This window comes from Schistocerca cancellata, chromosome 3 (assembly GCF_023864275.1).
Source record: "Schistocerca cancellata isolate TAMUIC-IGC-003103 chromosome 3, iqSchCanc2.1, whole genome shotgun sequence".
Classification (NCBI taxonomy): Eukaryota; Metazoa; Arthropoda; class Insecta; order Orthoptera; family Acrididae; genus Schistocerca; species Schistocerca cancellata.
In genome coordinates this window covers 806746974-806764457 of record NC_064628.1, presented here as the reverse complement: position 1 = coordinate 806764457, position 17484 = coordinate 806746974, and positions in this window count along the sequence as shown.

Genomic DNA, 17484 nt, shown 5'->3' with positions numbered 1-17484 from the left:
TTTGCATGACAGCCAGGTAGGCAAGCTGCCGCACGTAATCAGCAGAACGGGCAGGCTACTTTACTCACATCCAAGCCAGGTTATACCCAACCCAAGCAGACTAAAGGAGTCTTGCTTGCCTGTCCATCTTCCCGCTGTGTTGCGGTACGTTGCAGTTCATTCTCTGCGCTTTCATTGCAGTGTTATAATCAGGGGTCCGCCCCGATAGCTGAGTGGTGCCGGCACGGTAGCTCGTCGTGTTCGGTCAGAGAGCTGGTTGGCCTCTGCAATAAAAATAAAAAATCTGAGTGGAAGGATCAACAAACGAACTTGAATGGATGTCATGCGACGTTTGCAATGACCAAACACAACGATCAACAACGAACAAAATGAAAAAAAAAGTGGTCAGCGCGGCAGTCTCTCACGCCAAGGGCCCAGGTTCGATTCCCAGCTAGGTCGGAGATTTTCTCCGCTCAGGAACTGGGTTTTGTGTTGTTCTCATTATCATTCACCATCAGCAGTGGAAGGCAACAGGAAACCACCACTCGAATCACTTCCATAGACGCTCATGTGGTGGACTTCCGCCATGAGAAGACCTGCCGCAAGGAAGAACACAAAGTTTTTTTTTTATGATCAGGTTTAGGAGGTTGATGCGAGGCCTTTTTTTAATTGTCAAAAGGCGAGACTCAATTAAATATACATTCATTTTGAGTCATTGTTGTGGTGTCACCGCCAGACACCACACTTGCTAGGTGGCAGCCTTTTAAATCGGCCGCGGTCCGCTAGTATACGACGGAACCGCGTGTCGCCACTGTCAGTGATGGCAGACCGAGCGCCGCCACACGGCAGGTCTAGTGAGACGTACTAGCACTCGCCCCAGTTGCACAGCCAACTTGCGAAGCTACATTGACAAATACGCTCTCATTTGCCGAGACGATAGTTAGCATAGCCTTCAGCTACGTCATTTGCTACGACCTAGCAAGGCGGCATAGCATTTGATAATTAATATTGTGAAGCCTGTACAGTAACGAGAGATGTACAACAATTACGGATTAAAGTTAAGTATTCCAGCAACTACGTTCTTTTCTTACTAGACTCAACTACTTTACTGTTCCAGACCTCAGGCCAGTCTGCGTGAGCTTAATCGCGTGCCTTTCGGCTTCCTCGCATAGTGACTTGGCTGTCTTGCCAAGTCACAACAATTGTAGGCTATGAAACGGTGGATTTTGTTTGTCTCTTTTTTTTTTCCTTTGCGGTGTATTTCGGCCTTATTTGCTTATTTTGATATGAATGGTTTTCTCTGAAACTTCACCTTTTTCGTCTAGTACTGATTATTCTGAATTCGAACTTTCATCAAGTCATCCGTAGTATAAGGAACCTTCTCTGAAAGTCGAGATCCTTTGCACCTAAGACCGTGAAGATACCTAATACTCGGCAACACTACCGGAAGTAAGATTTTGAAAGTCTATTTTCTGTAACCTTAGTGTGTTTCAGCCAAATTTGGCTCCCGTATATCAATGTTCATTGTTTTTCAGGGGATGTGTATAGCAGGTTCGCTGTATTCATTTTAAGTGCCCAGAACAGTTCATTCTAAATTTCCCAAATGCATTTTAACATACATGAACTTCGTTTTTCATATTATGTTAATCTTAAAAGTGCAGAGTGGGGCAAATAAAAGTTGCTCGGGCGAGCGGATACTACACTCCTGGAAACTGAAATAAGAACACCGTGAATTCATTGTCCCAGGAAGGGGAAACTTTATTGACACATTCCTGGGGTCAGATACATCACATGATCACACTGACAGAACCACAGGCACATAGACACAGGCAACAGAGCATGCACAATGTCGGCACTAGTACAGTGTATATCCACCTTTCGCAGCAATGCAGGCTGCTATTCTCCCATGGAGACGATCGTAGAGATGCTGGATGTAGTCCTGTGGAACGGCTTGCCATGCCATTTCCACCTAGCGCCTCAGTTGGACCAGCGTTCGTGCTGGACGTGCAGACCGCGTGAGACGACGCTTCATCCAGTCCCAAACATGCTCAATGGGGGACAGATCCGGAGATCTTGCTGGCCAGGGTAGTTGACTTACACCTTCTAGAGCACGTTGGTTGGCACGGGATACATGCGGACGTGCATTGTCCTGTTGGAACAGCAAGTTCCCTTGCCGGTCTAGGAATGGTAGAACGATGGGTTCGATGACGGTTTGGATGTACCGTGCACTATTCAGTGTCCCCTCGACGATCACCAGTGGTGTACGGCCAGTGTAGAAGATCGCTCCCCACACCATGATGCCGGGTGTTGGCCCTGTGTGCCTCGGTCGTATGCAGTCCTGATTGTGGCGCTCGCCTGCACGGCGGCAAACACGCATACGACCATCATTGGCACCAAGGCAGAAGCGACTCTCATCGCTGAAGACGACACGTCTCCATTCGTCCCTCCATTCACGCCTGTCGCGACACCACTGGAGGCGGGCTGCACGATGTTGGGGCGTGAGCGAAAGACGGCCTAACGGTGTGCGGGACCGTAGCCCAGCTTCATGTAGACGGTTGCGAATGGTCCTCGCCGATACCCCAGGAGCAACAGTGTCCCAGTGTCCCTAATTTGCTGGGAAGTGGCGGTGCGGTCCCCTACGGCACTGCGTAGGATCCTACGGTCTTGGCGTGCATCCGTGCGTCGCTGCGGTCCGGTCCCAGGTCGACGGGCACGTGCACCTTCCGCCGACCACTGGAGACAACATCGATGTACTGTGGAGACCTCACGCCCCACGTGTTGAGCTATTCGGCGGTACGTCCACCCGGCCTCCCGCATGCCCACTATACGCCCTCGCTCAAAGTCCGTCAACTGCACATACGGTTCACGTCAACGCTGTCGCGGCATGCTACCAGTGTTAAAGACTGCGATGGAGCTCCGTATGCCACGGCAAACTGGCTGACACTGACGGCGGCGGTGCACAAATACTGCGCAGCTAGCGCCATTCGACGGCCAACACCGCGGTTCCTGGTGTGTCCGCTGTGCCGTGCGTGTGATCATTGCTTGTACAGCCCTCTCGCAGTGTCCGGAGCAAGTATGGTGGGTCTGACACACCGGTGTCAATGTGTTCTTTTTTCCATTTCCAGGAGTGTATTTATGGAAGAATTAGCAGAGGAGGAAAAGACATAGTTATTTTCAACAGGATGGAGCAATTGCCCATACAGCCGGCCGAACCTTGGAGCACATTTACACAATTTCCACCCCTGACAGATTTGTTAGCAGAGGTCAGTCTGGTCGGGGCCCTAGTTGGCCACCAAAGTCACCTGATCTGCCAGTGTGCGTTTACTTACAAGTATAAGGTGTACCGCTACAACACTCATAATCTTCAACAACTGCAGCAGAACATTTCGCATGAGACTGCAGCAATTCCAGCAGTCCAGTCTTGATCCGCCTTCAGCAACTTGCTGACCAGGGACCAAAAGTGAACAGATAAATTATGGTCACTTTCAACGCCGGTTACAGTCGTTTTAGCACTGTATTTCCTTTCCTTTGTCGTGTTTCCTGGTACCTCTAACTCTGTTCTCCGGGCCACGTTTGTTTGCCGCACGTTGTGCTGCTTTTCTTTTATGCTAAGCCTTCTTCGTACTACGCTGCATATCACGAGAATGCAATGTTTTTTTCCTATTTCAGTCAATTTTCGCCCTAAATTTAGAAAGCCTGTATACCGCTAAATGGCCCACACTTGTCAGCCTTTAAGTTCAAATGGTTCAAATGGCTCTGAGCACTATGGGACTTAACATCTTAGGTCATCAGTCCCCTAGAACTTAGAACTACTTAAACCTAACTAACCTACGGACATCACACACATCCATGCCCGAGGCAGGATTCCAACCTGCGACCGTAGCAGTCCCGCGGTTTCGGACTGCAGCGCCTAGAACCGCTCGACCACCGCGGCGGGCCAGCCTTTAAGTCTTTGCCCTACTTAAAAATATCTATGGAGTAAGGAAACTGTTGGTCAAACTTACGAACGTATCGTCACACACTCTAGGTTCCCAAATGAGACCTTAGTAACTTTTAACTCAATTTATTCGCGAGACTTCCATCGATTTCCAGAATGAAACATTCTGCTGGCGGAAGTAAAGCTGTGAGAAAGGACTGTGAGTCATGCGTGGATAGTTCAGTCAGTAGATCACTTGTTCCCCGACAGGCAAATGTCCCGAGTTCGAGTCCTGGTCCGGCACATACTTTTAATCTGCCAGGATGTCTCACCTGCCGATTTGTTTGAAACTGCCTCATAAAAACAAGACATATTTTTCCCTGCTGGACTTGGGCTCTGTTTCGTGACTGATATGTATTTACCCCCCCCCCTCCCCCCAATTCTTAATTTCTCCTCTATCACCTTTAGGTCTGTTTTGTTAATTTTGCTGCTCCCACCGTTATAGTAAATGAGCTGTAGTGAAACTACCTACATAAACGTTGGACTGATAGCGCAACCTGTTGATTGGTGCAACAATCTGAACGGGTCTCGTGAAGCCTGCCAGACTTCCGGAAACTGGCCTTATTTAACCACTGCGCTTCACCACACATGTGATCTTGTGTCTCCGTTGCGGCAGGTTGAGCTGCTTTAATGGTTGCGGCGGAGATAGGGCAAGCAGGCAGTAAGGAGAAATTGAACACATCTGAACGCAAATGCCATACAGATTAATTGGGAGAATCTTGGTGGCGTCCTTCAGTTGTCTCAGTCTTTAAAAAGCTCACGTCTTTCACAAAGGAGATAACAAAACCCTCATTCGACCAATACTTCAGTATTGCGCGTTAGTCTGGAATCCGTACCAGTTAGGTCTGATCGAGGAAATGGAGAAGAATCAAGGAAGAGAAGAAATTACGAAAGCTTCACGAAGATGCTTGGCCAACTTAAGCGGCAGGCGTTGCAATAGAGGCGTTCTACTTCACGGTGTGGGTTACTGTTCAAGTTCGGGAAGCGTACTTTCCTTGAAGAGTTAACCGATGTGTTGGTTCCTCCCATTTATATCTCGCAGAAAAGATCATGAAGATAAAACTGCAGAGATTCGAGCCCACACGGAGTTTACCAACAATCGTTCTTTCCGCGAACCATTCACGACTGAAACAAAAAAAATGTTCATATGTGTGTGAAATGTTATGAGACTTAACTGCTAAGGTCATCAGTCCCTAAGCCTACACACTACTTAACCTAAATTGTCCTAAGGCCAAACACACACACCCATGCCCGAGGGAGGACTCGAACCTCCGCCGGTGACTGGAACAGGAAAGGGGCAAATTACAGAGGTGCACAAAGTATCCTCCACCACACACCATAAGAGGGATTGTGGAGTATGGATGCAGATGTAGATATGTACAGAAGCTGGTTTATAGTGTAAATCTTTCTCCAGCTACTCAAAACCTAAATAAAGAATTCAGAGTCAACTGATCTTAGGAACTGTTTTTATACGGCTTTTTAGAAGAGTTGTGTGTCTTTCGTCCAAATGGATAAATTGGAATAAGATTTTTTTAGGATCGTTAATCGACAGTAGGCTGACATTCAAAATTTGTGAGTTATAGTCCTAATTTTTCAACAAACAAGAAACACGCGGCTAGATTCTAACGTGCTCGTATTTTTCTCGAATATTGTCCATTGAAGAAACTGCATCCATAGATGACAACGTCGAAAAAATTTTGATTGGTACTGACCGAAATATCATGAGTGGTTATGAAATAGCCGACGTCATGGATGTGTGAAATATCTGATAACTTAGGTGTATCAAAAGAAAGAGTAGCTTACATTTTTATAAAGAATTAACGACGAAGAATTTTTGTGAATGATGGAGTCTTCCTTTGTGGAATAAGACCAAAAAGAAGGACAATAATTTCTCAGCAATTTTTTCAACAGTGTTAAAAGAACTGCAACTGGTTTTGTGCACCAGTTACTACTGTCAGTTAGACACTGGATTCGCGGCTTCATGCCAAAACCGAAACAGGAAACAAAATAGCAAGAAGAAGATGTTATCCTCCATTTGAGAAGGTGAAGTAGATTTCTTTTCCCAAAATTATTTTGCCCAGTTTTTCTTTTCTTTTTTCGTACGAAGTAAGTGAGAGCCCCTCTCATTGATTACCCTGGAAGCGATTGGAATATATATGAATCATGGGCCTAAATAAAGCGCAACTGAGTATTTGCTAACTTGAAGAATGTTGTTGTGGTCTTCAGTCCTGAGACTGGTTTGATGCAGCTCTCCATGCTACTCTATCCTGTGCAAGCCTCTTCATCCCCCAGTGCCTACCGCAACCTACATCCTTCTGAATCTGCTTAGTGTACTCATCTCTTGTTCTCCCTCTACGATTTTTACCCTCCACACTGCCCTCCAATACTAAATTGGTGATCCCTTGATGCCTCAGAACATGTTCTGCCAACCGATTCCTTCTTCTAGTCAAGTTGTGCCACAAACTTCTCTTCTCCCCAATCCTATTCAATACTTCCTCATTAGTTATGTGATCCACCCATATAATCTTCAGCATTCTTCTGTAACACCACATTTTAAAAGCTTCCATTCTCTTCTTGTCCAAACTATTTATCGTCCATGTTTCACTTCCATACATGGCTACATTCCATACAAATACTTTCAGAAACAACTTCCTGACACTTAAATCAATACTCGATGTTAACAAATTTCTCTTCTTCAGAAACGCTTTCCTTGCCATTGCCAGTCTACATTTTATATCCTATCTACTTCGACCATCATCAGTTATTTTGCTCCCCAAATAGCAAAACTCCTTTACTACTTTAAGTGTCTCATTTCCTAATCTAATACCCTCAGCATCAACCGATTTAATTCGACTACATTCTATTATCCTCGTTTTGCTCTTGTTGATGTTCATCTTATATCCTCCTTTCAAGACACTATCCATTCGGTTCAACTGCTCTTCCAAGTCCTTTGCCGGCTCTGACAGAATTACAATGTCATCGGCGAACCTCAAAGTTTTTATTTCTTCTACATGTATTTTAACACCTACACTGCTTGCTCAATGTACAGATTGAATAAGAGCGAAGATAGGCTACAGCCCTGTCTCATCCCCTTCCCAACCACTGCTTCCCTTTCATGCCCCTCGATTCTTATAACTGCCATCTGGTTTCTGTACAAATTGTAAATAGCCTTTCGCTCCCTGTATTTTACCCCTGCCACCTTCAGAATTTGAAAGAGAGTATTCCAGTCAACATTTTAAAAAGCTTTCTCTAAGTCTACAAATGCTAGAAATGTAGGTTTGCCCTTCCTTAATTTAGCTTCTAAGATGAGTGAGTCGTAGGGTCAGTATTGCCTCACGTGTTCCAACATTTCTACGGAATCCAAACTGATCTTCCCCGAGGTCGGCTTCTACTAGTTTTTCCATTCTTCTGTAAAGAATTCGCGTTAGTAGTTTGCCGCTGTGACTTATTAAACTGATAGTTCGGTAATTTTCACATCTGTCAACACCCACTTTCTTTGGGATTGGAATTATTATATTATTCTTGAAGTCTGAGGGTATTTCGCCTGTTTCATACATCTTGCGCACCAGATGGTAGAGTTTTGTCAGGACTGGCTCTCCCAAGGCCGTCAGTAGTTCCAATGGAATGTTGTCTACTCTGGGGGCCTTGTCTCGACTCAGGTCTATCAGTGCTCTGTCAAACTCATCACGCAGTATCGTATCTCCCATTTCATCTTCATCTACATCCTCTTCCATTTCCAAAATATTATCCTCAAGTACATCGCCCTTGTATAGACCTTCTATATACCCCTTCCACCTTTCTGCTTTCCCTTCTTTGCTTAGAACTGGGTTTTCATCTGAGCTCTTGATGTTCATACAAGTGGTTCTCTTTTCTCCAAAGGTCTCTTTAATCTTCCTGTAGGCAGTGTCTATCTTACCCCTAGTGAGATAAGCCTCTACATCCTTACATTTGTCCTCTAGCCATCCCTGCTTAGCCATTTTACACTTCCTGTAGATCTCATTTTTGAGACGTTTGTATTCCTTTTTGCCTGCTTCATTTACTGCATTTTTATATTTTCTCCTTTCATCAATTAAATTCAATATATCTTCTGTTACCCAAAGATTTTTACTAGCCCTCGTCTTTTTACCTACTTGATCCTCTGCTGCCTTCACTACTTCATTCCTCAGAGCTACCCATTCTTCTTCTACTGTATTTCTTTTCCCCATTCCTGTCAATTGTTCCCTTATGCTCTCCCTGAAACTCTGTACAACCTCTGGTTCTTTCAGTTTATCCAGGTCCCATCTCCTTAAATTCCCACCTTTTTGCAGTTTCTTCAGTTTTAATCTACAGGTCATAACCAATAGATTGTGGTCAGAGTCCACATCTGCCCCTGGAAATGTCTTACAGTTTAAAATCTGGTTCTTAAATATCTATCTTACCATTATATAATCTATCTGAAACCTGTCAGTATCTCCAGGCTTCTTCCATGTATACAGCCATGATTCTTGAACCAAGTGTTAGCTATGATTAAGTTGTGCTCTGTGCAAAATTCTACCAGGCGGCTTCCTCTTTCATTTCTTAGCCCCAATCCATATTCACCTACTACGTTTCCTTCTCTCCCTTTTCCTACTACCGAATTCCAGTCATGACTATTAAATTTTCATCACCCTTCACTACCTCAATAATTTCTCTTATTTGATCATACATTTCTTTCATTTCTTCGTCATCTGCAGAGCTAGTTGGCATATAAACTTGTACTACTGTAGTAGGCGTGGGCTTTGTGTCTATCTTGGCCACAATAATGCGTTCACTATGCTGTTTGTAGTAGCTTACCCGCATTTCTATTTTCCTATTCATTATTAAACCTACTCCTGCATTACCCCTATTTGATTTTGTGTTTATAACCCTGTAGTCACCTGACCAAAAGTCTTGTTCCACCTGCAACGAACTTCACTAATTCCCACTATATCTAACTTTAACCTATCCATTTCCCTTTTTAAATTTTCTTACCTACCTGCCAGATTAAGGGATCTGACATTCCACGCTGCGATCCGTAGAACGGCAGTTTTCATTCTCCTGATAACGACATCCTCTTGAGTAGTCCCCGCCCGGAGATCCGAATGGGGGACTATTTTACCTCCGGAATATTTTACCCAAGAGGACGCCATCATCATTTAACGGACGCCATCATCATTTAACCATACAGTAAAGCTGCATGCCCTCGGGAAAAATTACGGCCGTAGTCTCCGCTTGCTTTCAGCCGTTCGCAGTACCAGCACACCAAGGCCGTTTTGGTCAGTGTTACAAGGCCAGATCAGTCAATCACCCAGACTGTTGCCCTTGCAAGTACTGAAAAGGCTGCTGCCCCTCCTCAGGAACCACACGTTTGTCTGGCCTCTCAACAGATACACCTCCGTTGTGGTTGCACCTACGCTACGGCTATCTGTATCGCTGAGCTATAAATCTAGATCGCAACCATTTACTTCTTTATTCTAGAACAGTCGTAATTAATTGAATCAACCGGGCAAACAAACATCCAAAATTTATAGAGAAGAAGCATTACCTGTGACTGGGAACTGAATTTGCATGATGAAACAGCGCATCACTACCGATTCACTTTCACTCTGTGATATACGGTGAGCCAGAAGTCGCTCCCTATTTTCAAACGTCCATAAACTTTGTGATTGGTGATACTTATAAATGAACGTTCCCTGAGAATACCTTGACCGTCCTTAGCATCTTGTTACGGTGAACCTCGAGACGGGAGGAAAGTTGACTTTAAAAGAGCGCACCCAGGTCGCTTCACAGTCTGAAGTGTGGAGACTTATAGCCATTGTTCAATGATGGTGGTGGGATGTTCGTGGCCCTCAAGCCACACCTGATGTTAAAACCATTAGTAATTGTGACACTAAAGCTAATAACAGGTGAGTCAGTTGTGGACAAACCACGAGGACTACGATCCTCGGTGGCGTAGTCTCCAGAAAATGTAGCGGCAGTGAGGGACGTCACGCGCAGGCTGCTTGTGAGAGTGAAATCAGCAGGAACTCGGTGGGTGTTGTGTTGAAGAAGGACCTGATCTGCAAACCCTGGAAACCTCATTCTGCTTAGGAGTTATCGCTGGAGGTTTGTGACATGCGGTGGAATATGGAGAACTTATGCTATCATGGCATTAGCGTTAGCCAGATTTATTCAAGAACATTATTCGGAACGATGAGGTGGAGTTTCAAATTGGGAGATCCGTCAATCAACACGACTGCCATTGTTGGGCAGAAGCAAATCCAGGAAAAACAATGGGAAAGTGCAAAGTCGACCAAAGTCGACCGTCTGCTGCGGTACGATCGTGCATCCTCTCACTGGTCCATTTATATTGCAAGACACCAGGAACGGCGACCGGTACCGGAAGATGCTGAATGAATATGTGTGATATCACAGTGGGACGATGTTACGTACATACTTTTTCAGCAAGACGGACCATCAGTTCGTTTTTCTGCATCGTTCTTCACTAGCTGGACGAACACTTTTCAGGACGTTGGCTGGGACGGCGAGAACCCCATGAATGGCCTCCGAGAAGTCCCATCCTCACCCCTTGTGACTTCTTCTTGTGTGGTTGGGCCAAAGAAGAGGTGCCCCGAACAATCCAAGCACTCTGAATAAATTAAAGGAGAGGATCACAGTTCTCCTCGGTAATGGGTAATGTACCTGTAACTTTCCTGCAGACATCAATTCTTGACATTCCTATACGTTTACGTCGGTAGATCGACAACACAGGAGCATGTGTGGAATTGTAGTATAGTACACTCATTCTCATGGTACTGAGAACTAGTTGTTCCGCGTGTAAATATTCGGTAATAAAAAATTTTTGTCATTTAAAAACAAGATACCAACTTATCAGGCCGTGCGGTTCTGGCGCTGCAGTCCGGAACCGCGGGACTGCTACGGTCGCAGGTTCGAATCCTGCCTCGGGCATGGTTGTGTGTGATGTCCTTAGGTTAGTTAGGTTTAAGTACTTCTAAGTTCTAGGGGACTTATGACCTAAGATGTTGAGTCCCATAGTGCTCGGAGCCATTTGAACCATTTGAACCAACTTATCATATATACAGGTTGTGCAAACAGTCCAACGTGACCAGCCAAGTATATGTGCATACTACAGAAATTTTTTTCCGTACTGGATATTATACTCAGTCTTTTTCCGTCTTTTTAGAATTCATCCCTCGCATGTTGACTGAGCTAGCCCATCAGCTAGAGGTCGAGAGGGCTGGAGCACAGCGCGAATGTAAGTACATTTGTAAAACATAGTACTTAGATAAAATAATTTCGTGTAATATATAATGGTTTTCCAAGTGTATGGATTGAGCTGTCTGAGACATATTTTTTTCTTTTCTTTCTAGATGATTCTATGCATAAGCAGGGGGCTGCCGAGGGTGTCGTGCAAGGTGGGGGGAAATCCCTGATTGGGTTCATGAGATGGCGGCCGCTGCGGATGAAAAAGAAGAATCCGACAGGCGCAAGCTTAAATCACTTTTAGATGAGGCGCCGGATATACCTGAGTGGGTGGGAGACCTTACTGAATGTGCAGATAAATTGCTCACGCCATGGAACCAGCAAATAATTACCATTATTTAGACTTATTATTTATTGTTTTAAATCTAGATCATTAAACTTATTTTTCCTTATTTACGTTACAGGCATATCACACGAAGTATATCTTGTATCTAGAGCAGTGGTTTCGGGGACAGGAATTGGCCGCACACCACAGAGAGACGCTGTGCCGTGTATGGCGCAGATCACAGTTGCGAGAGAGGCGGGAGCAGCACCTGCCCCCGCAGCGCCGCAAGCTCTCTGGCGTCAATGGACAACTCAGCTGGCAGAAGAAGACGAACAATGCCATCTGTCTCCCACCTTACTGGTCGGTAATGGTGACATCAGACCCCGGGAGCCATCGCCGCAGTCCGGTTATTCCCGCCTCCACCTCCTCAGACAGGTCGCCCCTGCCGTCAACGAAAGGTTTGTGTACCAAGACACATACCCTCCCTGCAGCTGACACACCGTCACCAGCCCTGTCATCGACGGAACAAACTCCTAGTTGTAGTAGTAGTACTAGTAATACTGATTATCCTATGACTAGATGTAGTGCTCTCCCCGATCCTATTGATAGTGGAGGACATTAGAATAATGGTATAACGACCCCTCTAGAATACTCAGCAGTTGCTAGGGCTTTTGAGGGGCGCATCTCATTCACAAGGATTGAGAAACCGAGAGGAAGGTAACGCGACCCTGTCGGGTTTTTGGAAGCGTGCATCTCTGTCTTGGAGACCTAGCTCCTCAAAGTCCTAGACGATCCGAGATTTAACGCCATTAAATGCAGTGCAGTGCTATGCTGCGAGTTGAATCACCCGCCTAAACATCCAGATGATGCAGACGCTACAACTCTGCACCATATATGCGGTGATAATGGCACTATTTCTCGGAGCACATCCATTGCTGAGTGATATCATGAATCCATCTTGAGTGTTATTATGGCCCGATTTTCCAAGATGGAAGTACCCGGGTCCGCTAAAGTGCTCAGCCGTATGCCACACCTTAACATCCATATACATGTCTATGATCTGGTAAATGGAGGATCCAATTATATTAAGCTCCCTAAAGACGTAGCAAACAAGAAGGCATGCTTTAATCTCGATAATCGGTATGATAATGCTTGTTTTGCATGGTCAATCCGGGCTTGCGAAAGAAAGTACGATCGAAGGGTTCATCCTGAGTGTCCGAACAGTTACAAAGTCCGTGATATTAAGATATCATATAACATTGATGGTATAGAGCTCCCTGTCAAGATCCAGGACATACCTAAGTTTGAGGTGCAGAATACTGATATAACAGTTCATGTTTATGGCCTGGCCCCCTCCGTTTCTCAAAATTTGCAGGTGAGCGAGAGTTGCATGTAAACATGTTGCTCTTCTCTAAAGGTGATAATTATCACTATGTTTGAATCAAAGACATGTCCTGGCTCCTTTCCACCCAACTAAATAAACATGATCATAAACAACATATTTTCTTAAGGTGTCTGAATAATTTTTCGTCAGAATAGTTATTAGCGATACATCTATTAGATTGTGCTTCCAAGGACCTGGTATGTGTTTTATGCCCATAGAGCAAAATAACTTCAGTAAATTTCAAAATGCTCACCACCACCAGCGATGTCCATTTGTAGTGTATGCTGACTTTGAATGCCTGCTGGCTCATTTTACTCACTGTGAAGGGAACCCCTTAGCCTCACATACAACCTTCACACAAAAACACATACCTTATGCGGCAGCGTTCCAAGTTGTATGTGGATATGGCTCTAAACTTAACCACTATGAGTCTTATGTTGGGGACGATCCTGCGATTTGGCTCCTCACTGAGCTTGAAAACTTTCATGGGAAGTTTATACGCTCTGCAGCACCAAATCAAAGGAAGATGATGAGTTGTATGAAAATGCGGTTAATTGTCATATTTGTGGGCTAGCGTTAGATAGAAAAGCAGAAACTTCCCGTAGAGATCATTGCCATCTTATGGGAAAGTTCCACGGAGCAGGTCGTAACACATGCAATTTGAAGTATATCTCACCAAGGCACGTACCTGTCTTTTTTCATAATTTGAGTGAGTATGACGCTCATTTTCTCGTGGAGCACTTGGCTAATTTCGGTATGGAGAATGATCAGGTGAGTATCCTGCCTGAAAGTGTTGAGAAGTTCATTTCTTTCTCAAAACGAAGGACGCCAAAAATTACGCTCCGCTTCATTGACTCTTTACGCTTTATGCAGACATCACTCCAGAAACTCGTTGAAACTGATCTGCATTTCCTGATGAGGAAAAGTTCCAACTCGCGAATGGCAAAACTCAGTGAAACCAGGCTTCCCGACATTTCCGCATTTACCAGTACTCTCACAGGCGATGCTGTTACTACAGCAGATTATGAGAATGCCGTGAATGTCTGGCAGGAATTCAACATCCCCAATTTGGGAGATTATGCAAGACTATACATGGACACAGACGTGCATTTGCTTGCAGATGTTTTCGAAAAGTTTAGGAATGTATGTATGGCCACATGCTCCCTGGACCCCGCCTTTTATTACATGGCACCTGTGTTGCCCTGGGACGCTATGCTCAAAAAAATGTGGTGCAGCATCAAAATTTTGACTGATGCTGCAATGCTTCTACTTTTTGAGCGCAGGATCCGTGGGGGACTTTGTCAATGCATTCCCAGGCATGCCAAGGCAAATAACCCACGGATGGGTGACGGGTTTAACGCATCCCTTGATTACATTATGTACTTAGATGTGAACAACTTATACGGGCACACAATGATGAAGCCACTAACGGTTGGTGGGTTTCGATGGGTGCCCGAAAACGAACTCAAGGGATTAGGTGGAAAAATAATGGGTCTTGTTGACGATTCTTATGTAGGGTATGTGCTTGAGGCAGACATCGCATATCCTAATAATTTGCATGGAGAGACAAGCGACTTGCCATTATGTCCAGAGCAACAAATTCTGCAAGGAAGCACCATCCCTAAACTGTTGGCTACTGTTGGAGATAAGCAGAGGTATATTATTCATTATCACACCATCCAGCAGTGCCTCACCTTAGGGATGAAGCTTGTTAGAATCACCTGGGCTATCTCCTTCAAACAATCCCCCTGGTTGAAGAAGTATATTAAACTAAATACCGAAAAGAGGGCGGTCGCAGGTAGTAATTTTGAACAATTCCATTTTTGGGAAAACTACGCAGAATGTAAGAAATGAACTCGATGTTTTGATTAGAACTGCGTGGGAAGGGCGTTATGGCGTGAGAAGATGTGTCGCCAGGTCAAATTTTAAGCATGCCGCCATCTTCAGTGAAAACTTTGTTGCTGTGGAGTTGTCAAAGACTGCAGTTGAGTTTATGAAGCTATTTATTTGGGGATGTACATACTGGATATCTCCAAATTCTACATGTACCACTTCCACAACGAGTCTGCGAGACATGTCATAGAAGCAAAGTTGCTTTATATGGATACAGACAGCCTTACCTACTGGAGCTAGAACTGCAATCGATATGAAGTAACTAGGTGCCATGGTAAAGAATTCGACACGTCTTTTTATGAGGTCGACAATCCTTATGGTATTGCTCCTAAGAACAAGAAAGTTATCGGTCTCATGAAATACGAGGCGAATGGTTTACTGATCGTAGAGTTTGTGAGATTGAGTTCCTAAATGTATGCATATCGTGCAATAGACGGGGGCACCCTGAGGTGAGCAAAGGGTGTTAGATGTGTGGCATCTCGAGCTCTCATGGATGAAGACTATTTGCAGTGCCTGTATGGTCGCAGCATTCAAGGCGCTCCTCCATACATCGTTCGGCAAACTAGTATTCGATCACAAGATCACGAAGTGTACACTGTACTACAGTCTAAAGTCGAATTGTCTCCTGATGACGATAAAAGACTCATTTGTGAGGATGGGGTGGAAACCCTCCCATACTCACACTATTTACTTGAAACGAAAGTTAGGGTGGGGGACTCTGATTGAGAAATAGAGAGAGAATGAGTGTGTGAATGGGGTGAGGGGGTTTATGTATCAAATAGTATGGCTCTTTTATCATAGTGTAATTATTGATTGTGTGTGCGATGTGTGGTGTGAGTGTGTGTGCGTATGTGTAGGTGTAAATAGAGTAGTGTCTAAGGTTCACGTACCACTAGCCATCCAGTCAAAGTAGTTTTATTTCCATCCAAATATTTTTTTTCATTAGTACAGATCTTTGGGTTGGATGCTTTTGAGCCTTTCAATCAATTGTTATTAGTAAAGTATTTCAGATGACTGTGACGGAAAATGTCTAGAGCCACCCAGTTCAAAAAATATTTAGAGCTACTCAGTTAGGTTGAAACCATCCAATTAAAGGTTGTTGATGTTATTTAAGTATTTTAATTTATATATATATATATATATATATATATATATATATATATATATATATATATTTGTTGGAGCCATTAATTGTTGTTTGTTGTTGTTATGGTCTTCAGTCCTGAGACTGGTTTGATGCAGCTCTCCATGCTACTCTATCCTGTGCAAGCTTCTTCATCTCCCAGTACCTACTGCAACCTACATCCTTCTCAATCTGCTTAGTGTATTCATCTCTTGGTCTCCCCCTACGATTTTTACCCTCCACGCTGCCCTCCAATACTAAATTGGTGATCCCTTGATGCCTCAGAACATGTCCTACCAACCGATCCCTTCTTCTGGTCAAGTTGTGCCACAAACTTCTCTTCTCCCCAATCCTATTCAATACTTCCTCATTAGTTATGTCATCTATCCGTCTAATCTTCAGCATTCTTCTGTAGCACCACATTTCGAAAGCTTCTATTCTCTTCTTGTCCCAACTATTTACCGTCCATGTTTCACTTCCATACATGGCTACACAAATACAAATACTTTCAGAAATGACTTCCTGACACTTAAATCTATACTCGATGTTAACAAATTTCTCTTCTTCAGAAACGCTTTCCTTGCCATTGCCAGTCTACATTTTATATCCTCTCTACTTCGACCATCATCAGTTATTTTGCTCCCCAAATAGCAAAACTCCTTTACTACTTTAAGTGTCTCATTTCTTAATCTAATACCCTCAACATCACCCGACTTAATTCGACTACATTCCATTATCCTCGTTTTGCTTTTGTTGATGTTCATCTTATATCCTCCCTTCAAGACACCATCTATTCCGTTCAACTGCTCTTCCAAGTCCTTTACTGCCTCTGACAGAATTACAATGTCATCGGCGAACCTCAACGTTTTTATTTCTTCTCCATGGATTTGAATACCTACTCCGAAATTTTCTTTTGTTTCCTTTACTGCTTGCTCAATATACAGATTGAATAACATCGGGGAGAGGCTACAACCCTGTCTTACTCCCTTCTTAACCACTGCTTCCCTTTCATGTCCCTCGACTCTTATAACTGCCATCTGGTTTCTGTACAAATTGTAAATAGCCTTTCGCTCCCTGTATTTTACCCCTGCCACCTTTAGAATTTGAAAGAGAGTATTCCAGTCAGCATTGTCAAAAGCTTTCTCTAAGTCTACAAATGCTAGAAACGTAGGTTTGCCTTTCCTTAATCTTTCTTCTAAGATAAGTCGTAAGGTCAGTATTACCTCACGTGTTCCAGTATTTCTACGGAATCCAAACTGATCTTCCCCGAGGTCGGCTTCTATTAGTTTTTCCATTCGTCTGTAAAGAATTCGCGTTAGTATTTTGCAGCTGTGACTTATTAAACTGATTGTTCGGTAATTTTCACATCTGTCAACACCTGCTTTCTTTGGGATTGGAATTATTATATTCTTCTTGAAGTCTGAGGGTATTTCGCCTGTTTCATACATCTTGCCCACCAGATGGTAGAGTTTTGTCAGGACTGGCTCTCCCAAGGCCGTCAGTAGTTCCAATGGAATGTTGTCTACTCTGGGGGCCTTGTTTCGACTCAGGTCTTTCAGTGCTCTGTCAAACTCTTCACGCAGTATCGTATCTCCCATTTCATC